Raw genomic sequence first — 8,422 nt, forward strand, 5'->3', positions numbered from 1 at the left:
TGAGGTCTCTGGTAGGTGACTGAAGGACAAGTATTCTGGGTTGGTGATTACAAAGGTATGTATATATTTACATATATGTACTTCACTCATTCAGTATATATTTACTGAGTGATATGTTAAGAACCTTGAAACACTGCAGGTATAGAAGTGGGCAGAGAATCTCTACCTTAAAGAATATGTAACGACGGTAACAGCATTAACTTCACCTCTGTAGTATGGATGTATTTTTAATCTTAGTGTATGGATTGCAAGGTTCTCTAGAAAACTTGACCATTTGAACTGCCTTAGAGATTTATAAATAATTTCAAGGTACTGTTCTCTAGGATAAACCTAGAATAACTTATATCTCATTATATTAGATAAATTACAGTTGACTGGTTTCATGAGGGTTTTAAGTCTAATATTAAGAGGCCTGCTTGATGTGAATAATGAGAGACTACAGCAACCCCCAATTGAAGACTTATACTCTCTGGAGACTTCTATAATTGTAAAATATTACATGAAGGATGTAGATAGTCTAATGGGGTGACAGACGTGATGGCCAACAATTACAATGCAACACAATACATGGTATACTGGTAGGGTGAGCACAAGGTACTCTGGGTACACAAGGCAGGTGCATGGAATTCAGCTTTGGGTGCTTGGGGCTGGAGGTAAGAGGAGCAATCAGGCTGAGTTTCCCTAACTTGATAACAACCACCATTTAGCAAGCCCATATACTCAACACACAGGTCAAAGGAAGGGCAAAGTGAGGCCCAGAGCCCGCAGCTAAACCCTATGTCCAGGCCTATAAGCAATGTACTCGTGATGCTGCCACTTCCTCTGGGGTAGGCCCTGATAGAGCACTCTGGCATCTCTCCTGAGTCATAAGTCACCCACCTGTCAGATTAAATGAAGAAATTCAATTCCAGTTTTGTATTGTTAATCATTAGGCACTCCTATAACTATGGTTCACTGGTTTATTTTGCTTTTTCTTCAAGGATACCAATCAGGTATGAACAACTTCCTTCTTTTTTTTTTTTTTAATATTTTATTTATTTATTTGACACAGAGAGAGAGACAGCGAGAGAGGGAACACAAGCAGGGGGAGTGGGAGAGGGAGAAGCAGGCTTCCCGCTGAGCAGGGAGCCCAATGTGGGGCTTGATCCCAGGACCCTGGGATCATGACCTGAGCCAAAGGCAGCTGCTTAACCAACTGAGCCACCCAGGCACCCCTGAACAACTTCCTTCTAGAAATCTTTCTTTGGGGTCATTCATAGGTTGAGCAAGAAAATATACTTAGGCTAACTGGTGGATAACTGCTTATGTCTTCATAAGCGTACTCTGAATGATCACAGTTACAGAATTATGAGTGTGGGTACCTGTCCAGTGTGTCTCTGACTTGGAAACCTATAGTTGTAAGTCTGGGTTTTAATCAGTTAGAATTACTTTAGGTTTGCCAGGTGATACCATTTCCTTTTCACTAATAATTTTGGAACAGTGTCTGTTTCTTTCCATACAAAAACCTATTTTTAAAAGATAACATGAAGATAGCCTATCTGCATTTAACTATTGCTAAGCTAATTTGCATTTCAAAACAAAATCCTAGCTTCCCAAGAGGAAAAAGTAAGAAGTTGGAAACCACTATCTCCGAGAACTCAGAAGTATTAGTTGCCTGCCTGCTCATGGACAAAGACACGAGGACCAAACTGTACACTCATAAGTATTATCCAAGCAAGCAAAATGAAGTCTTATTGAGTGGCAAAATAATTGGTCTGGATAACTTCGGTGAGATGCATTCTAAGAGAAAAGCAAGAAAAATTGAATGTTATGGAGTAGTTTCACTGTTAGTATTAATATTTATATTACTACTCGATCCTTTTATCATCAGATAAGAGAAATGAGTGATTATGCTAACTTTGTCAAGACCAACATCTCTATTTAGAGTGATAATTGAATGTTTCATTGAATTGTAAAAAAGGGAAATATAATTTGGATGAAGGATTTTAAAAAATTTAAATAGGCATACTGTAATATGAGAACAAAGTTGGAAATATTAATATAAACTAATAACATATAATAAATATGTCTTTTCTAACTGTGTTCAATGAAATGGCCAAGGAATAATGTTACTCCACCACATGAGCCTGATGATATGCACTCCTAATGCCTCCATTCTTGGGTCTAATACTGTTTTTCACTTGAAGGAAACACAATATACCTTAGAAAAATGGCTGATTCATGTCTGGGTCTGGGAAGATACAGGTAAGTCTTGGAATATTTTATTGGGCCAGAAAGCAAGAATGCTTTAAAAAAACAATGGTGTTGCATAGAAGAATGCAGGGACACTCATTGGCTAAATTCTGTCAATTTGTGTATCAAAAGGAAAATGATGACTATGGTTAGTTAAAATGTGTTAATTTGCAAAAAGCTGACTTAATAATGCTAGCAAAGATGACAAAAGTTGACAAATTGTACTAAAGTAGTTGAATATAATTGAATCTCATTACTCACTCTTATTGTGCTAGTACTATTGACTCATTGAATCAATGTGGAATATCAAATTCAGTAAATATCAACTATGTTAGTTTTATTTAATCTCAGTTTACATTTAGAAAAATAATTCTTAACTCTTACACAATAACTGCCAGTGCTATCCTAGTGATGACAAAATTATATACCAGTCTGCCTTAGAAACCTAATGCAGGGGTTTTGATTACACCTCTAAGTGCCGTTCTAGTGAGTCATCTTGGGAAAATTAGCATTGGAATATATTTGTATTATTGTACTCCAGAGTTTCTCTGTCTCGATCAGCTAAGTTTGAAGAGCTAGTTCATAGCCCTAGTGGCAACCTTCATCAGTCTACAGCAGTCCATCTGATAGAACTTTCCATGATGTGGAAATGTTCTACATCTGTGTTATCCATATGATATAGCCATTAATCCCATGTAGCTAATGGCTACTGAGCCCTTGAAATGTGGCTAGTGTGACCAACGTACTGAATTTGAAATTTGATTTTGTTTAAGTTAATTTAAGTTTAAAGTTAAATAGACATGTGGCTTGTGATGACCGTACTGGACAGCATAGGTCTAGATTTTATATCTCCTTGTAATTATATAGAATAACTTTAGGTTTACCCAATGAGGCAAGTTCTTTCTCAACAATTCTGGAACATTGCCCATTTTCTTTAAGATAAGTATATGGGGAAAAATGTAGGATTTTAATTTTTTTGAATAAGTAATAATACATTCATAAATGTTGGTTAAAACATTTAAAAATATAAGAAGGTATACAGTAAGAATTTTCTCCCATTCTATCCCCCAGCTACTGGGGTCTCTTCACCATAGGTAAGACTAATGTCAGTTTCTTGTGTATCCCAGAGATACCTTATGTTTACACAAATAATGATAGCACACTTTTGTTGTATACAAGGATTTTTCCTCGTAACATATTTTAGGGGTCACTCTGTATCAGTACATCAACAGTTTCCTTTATCCTTATGACATAGTCTTAACAATCTATTTTAAAGGATCCCAGAAGGTGGCCTGTCTGCTATCTTGACAAATGATCAGACAGCTTGCATTTGGAATGTGAAGAATCCTAATTTCACAAGACAGATGAGGATAACAGCAGGTAGAACCTATGGCAGCCCCTACTCAGTGCACCCCACCCATATAGAGGAGTCCCAAATTTTAAAATGCCTAGTCCTTTTTCTTTTAAACTTATATTTTGAGCCAAATCATGCTAAATTTTGTGAAGCAGCCCAAGATGTTATATAATGAAAAACATGGACTATAGTTTTTTTTAAATAGTATGATTACAATTTTAATCATACGTAAGCTTCTTTAGTGACTTTCCATTGCACATAGAATAAAATCCAAACTGCACACCAAGGCCCACCAGGCATTGTGTGATCTGACTCCAGACTTCTTAATCACTAGGCTCCAACCACACAGGCCTCTTAACAGGGCCAGCCCTTTCCTGCCTCGGGGCCTTTGCACTCATTCTTCTCGCAGTCTAACATGCTCTTTTCTGGGCTCTTTGTGTGGCTCTCTACTTCATTCTCCAACCTTAGCTTAAATGTCACTGTCTTCTTGATGTCTCTTCTCAATGAGCCGTCTGTGGCACTCCCTCCCTCCCACCCCCACATTACTTTCTTACTCTCTATAGCACTTACTATAATCTATAATTATTTTATTTATTTGCACTTTATCTCTCTACCATTGGAATGTAAGATCCCTGAGAACAGAAACTTGAACTGTCTTCACAGATATGCCTCCAGCACCTAAAACAGTGTGTGGCATACAGTTAGTAAACAATTCATTCTTGCTAAAACAAAATATGTTGAGTGAGCAAATATTGAATACACTTCAAACATAGTGTCCAGAACTTAAGAGCATTTGGACAAGTACCTTGTCTTTCAAATAGTCCTTTATAATTGAATAAACATAGTAAATTACTCTAAAAGAAATACTGTTTTTATACGCTTTTGATTCCATTAACACTTATCTGTAGCCCTGTTTACTTCTTTTGTAAGTCAGAGAGGTTTACTATGTTTGAACCACTAAAGCTACTTGCATCTGCCATGATATGTCATCTATGAAGTGTTGCTGCTTTATGCCGAAGTGGTACGTGCTCCTCATCTTATAATCTTTTCGAGTCACTACATCAACATGTATTGGTCATTATGTCAACATTTATTAGTGTTACCTTGTCATTACTGAAAAATATACATTCATGTGGTGCTTTAAAGTTTGCAAAAAGGTTTTTATTGATGCCAATTTATTTGATCTTTACAACTACCTCTACCCCATAAGGCATCCTATGGCGATTTTTACTGGTGAGTTTACTGGAACTCAGAAAAGATTACATTTTGCTTAAAACAACATGACTGGCAAAAGATAGAGCTAGTAAGTGAACTCAACTCTTCCAGGTCAAACTTCCAAGTTCAAATCTTTGGTGTTTTCAGCCATACACAGCTACCCTAACAGTATATTTGATAAAACTTGGTAGTTTACAAAGTACTTCCACATAACCTATCTCATTTAATCCTCCGTGGTTGACAAGGCTGGTAAAATTCCTTCCCTGAAGAACTTATGTAGTGTCTTTAAGAAAATGATATACATGTGGGGCGCCTGGGTGGCTCAGTCGTTAAGTCTCTGCCTTCGGCTCAGGTCATGATCCCAGGGTCCTGGGATCGAGCCCCGCATCGGGCTTCCTGCTTGGCGGAAGCCTGCTTCTCCCTCTCCCACTCCCCCTGCTTGTGTTCCTTCTCTCACTGTGTGTCTCACTGTGTGTCAAATAAATAAATAAAATCTTAAAAAAAAAAAAAGAAAATGATATATATGCAAAACTGAAGACATTGGTATAGAGTAATATAAAGACATGGAAATTAATTATGATGCCATGACAGATGCCAAGGAGATTGTGTATTGTATATAGGTGAGTGCTGACAGGATTTGGAGGGAGAGGAAGAAATCAGATTTACGGGGTCAGAAAACAAGAGGGATCCAAGCCTTCCATACAGAGGCAATGAGCTATGTATGCAAAGATATGCACATAGACACAATGTTGTGTGGGCAATGTGGCAAGCAAATTAGCTGGACAATAGTAAGTGGTCCCATCCAGAAACCATGAAAGCTGAGGATGCTAAGATGAGGAGTACTCCAAGTTGTTAGAAGACGTTAGATGTCAAGGAGAACTTGGATTTTATTTGACAGATATTGAGAAGCTGGCAAAAGCTCAGATGAAAACAAAGCTTGATGACTCTTCTGGAAGCTATGTGTAGCATGAATTGCAGCAGGGGAAACTGAGTGAAGGCCAGCACAGTAATCCTGGTGTGAGGCGACAAGAGTCAGAGACTGTAGAGGTGGCTGAGGAAATGGGAAGGAAAAGTGGACTTTGCGGAGAAAGGCTCATTGGGACTGAATGGTGGCTTAGAGAAGCAGGGAAAGAAAAGGAAAAAATGAGAAGCCACTAGGAGGTTTCTGGCCTGCTGAGCTGGGCTGATGGTGGTGCAATTGACACGTTATTTCTGAAGGGAAGCCTTTGGCTGAGGCCAAGAATAGGCAAGAGAGGATAAAGAAGGGATGAGCTAAGTTTGGAAATGCAAAGTTGAAGGCGGTGCAAGGAAGTGTAGCTGAAGGCCTATAAACAGTCGGAGAAACAAGCCTGGAAAGAAGACGAGAAGTCAGGATGTATGTTGTGTCATTTTTGCTAACCCCTGACCGTTTCCCAAACTGTACCCTGGCTGCCTACGCCTACAGCCTCCAGGGCTCTTTTCTTGGCAATTCACTATTAAGAAGAGTTCACATTTATAGACTGGAATATTTCTTTGTGAACTTTCTCTATGGGTGTCGTAAGAAAAGAAAAGGAAAAGGAAAGGACTTTAAAAATGCATTAAGACTTTTTACCCTGGAATGATTACTTAGAAGTTACTTTGGTTTTTAAAACTTAATATTCATTACTTTCAAATTCAAAACTTGTGCTTAAGCTTTTACATTAAATATATCCATTTATTATTCGATTTATAAAGCTAGTAAATTGATGTCTGCTTCACTTGGTTAATCATTTTAAACTGCGTTTATTAATTTAATAATTTGAATATTTTTTCCCAAACACATCAATTTTCTGATTAACAAAGCCTCCCAAATTCTTAAGTAATTCTCATAAAACTAATAAACACATCCGGTAAGCGGTAAGTTTTCTTAAAAGTTCCAATATAGTGTATAAACTTTAAAAGGATTTTTAACTTAAAATCAAAAGTCTTAATAATTAGTCAGTTACACATTTTAAATCTGCATTGCAAGGTTAATTTTCAGATACTTTATTAAACATCAAGAATGTTTCTATTAAATATTATTAAATATGAGGAGTATTTAAAACATCACACATTAGAGACATTTAAAATACCAAATACGTAGATTCTTTAATACAAAAATATAACACCATGAGGTTTGATTTCCTTCATTATATCTCTATTTAATTCTAAATCTTCCCAGGATTGAGAGATGCATATTCACTAAGAAAACAATTATGTCATCCCAAGCAAATCTAGGAACACCTTCCCAAGAAATGTCTGGGTTTACCTTCTTAGCTAGGAGGTTTCTGTGTGATCAGAGTGTCTCTTGGCCTCTGGGTCTTCCAATTCTTGCCTTCTCTCTCTAGTGGCACCCAAAAGGCAGGGTTCAGCTTTCTCTCTGGGAGGGTAGCCAGCCAGATTCCAGTTCTATATACTTTCTTCTTGCCACCTGCTTCAAAGCTGGTGCTTTCCCTCTCTCAGGATTCCCGTGTACTCAGGGAGCCTCTGGAGGCCCTAATCCCCTGCCTATAGGCCTGGCCCAGGCCAGGTCTCCTTGATAACCCACTGCGGTCTGAACCTCTTTGATCCTTCATCGCCCTGCAGTGGGAAGAAAAAATACATAGTTAAGATTAAAAGCAGTCAACAGAACTTCTTTTAGGAGAAAAAACTGCCTCTAGCTAAAGACCTGGACTTAGCACAGCGCTTTCTCAGGCCATTTTGATTGTCAAAAGGTAGTCCTGAGGGCATGGCAAGAATGAGTTAGGAGTCAAATGGCTTGACATGACTGACGAAGAATAAACTTTGAGTTCCAGAGGGCAGCCTGAGAGGGAAGGGGAGAAAAATCAAGGCAAACAGGGAGAGAGGGGAGCTGAGCTCAAGGGTAAGGACAAGGTGGGCCAGTGGACCCCGTGGGGAGGGGCCTGTGAAAACTCCCTGTTGTTGGGAGTGGTGCCTGGACCAGTGAAACGGTGACGTGATGTTCTCGGCAGTTCGTCCTGCGGTGTTCCCCTCTCTGTCAGGACTGTAGTGCTGTCCTAGGAAAATTAACCCGAGCTGTGGTTGGATCAGAGGGAGAGACTGAGGTAGAGAAGAGTTGGGAGCCAATCCCAACTGCCCAGGAATTGAGATGTTAAACACGAGTGAGGTGTTGACTGGATGCAAGATGCAACAGATGCAAGAGAGACTCAGGGGCATCAGTAAGAGTAGGAGTGGGAGCCAAAGTGAGAGAGACCGGTGAGATCCTTCACAGACGGAACGAGGTCAGACAGTTGGCGGTGGGCTGGGCGGGAAGGAATGAAGGGGGTAGAGAGTGTAGGGTGGTCCTGTCGAGTATGGATGCTGGAGCCTTCGGGGGGAGGCTGCAGCCCGAGGGGATAGCACAGCGGTGGTGTGTGAAATGGTGTGAATGCTTCCGAGGGACTGAACCTGGAGAGGAAAGGGCAACCTGCGGCACAGGCCTTTGAGAGCTCTGCACAGCAGAGTTAGCGAGATGGGGAAGTGAGAAGGAACCTCTGTGGAAAGCGGAGAGAAACAGCGTGAAAGAGAGATCTGGGATAGTGCCTAATCGCAGAGACCTAAGAATAAATGAAATGATCCTAACATATCTGATCCAGTTTATGCAATTCAGTTTAGTTCATCAGC

Source organism: Phoca vitulina, unplaced genomic scaffold, assembly GCF_004348235.1.
Source record: "Phoca vitulina isolate PV1807 unplaced genomic scaffold, GSC_HSeal_1.0 scaffold25, whole genome shotgun sequence".
Taxonomy (NCBI): Eukaryota; Metazoa; Chordata; class Mammalia; order Carnivora; family Phocidae; genus Phoca; species Phoca vitulina.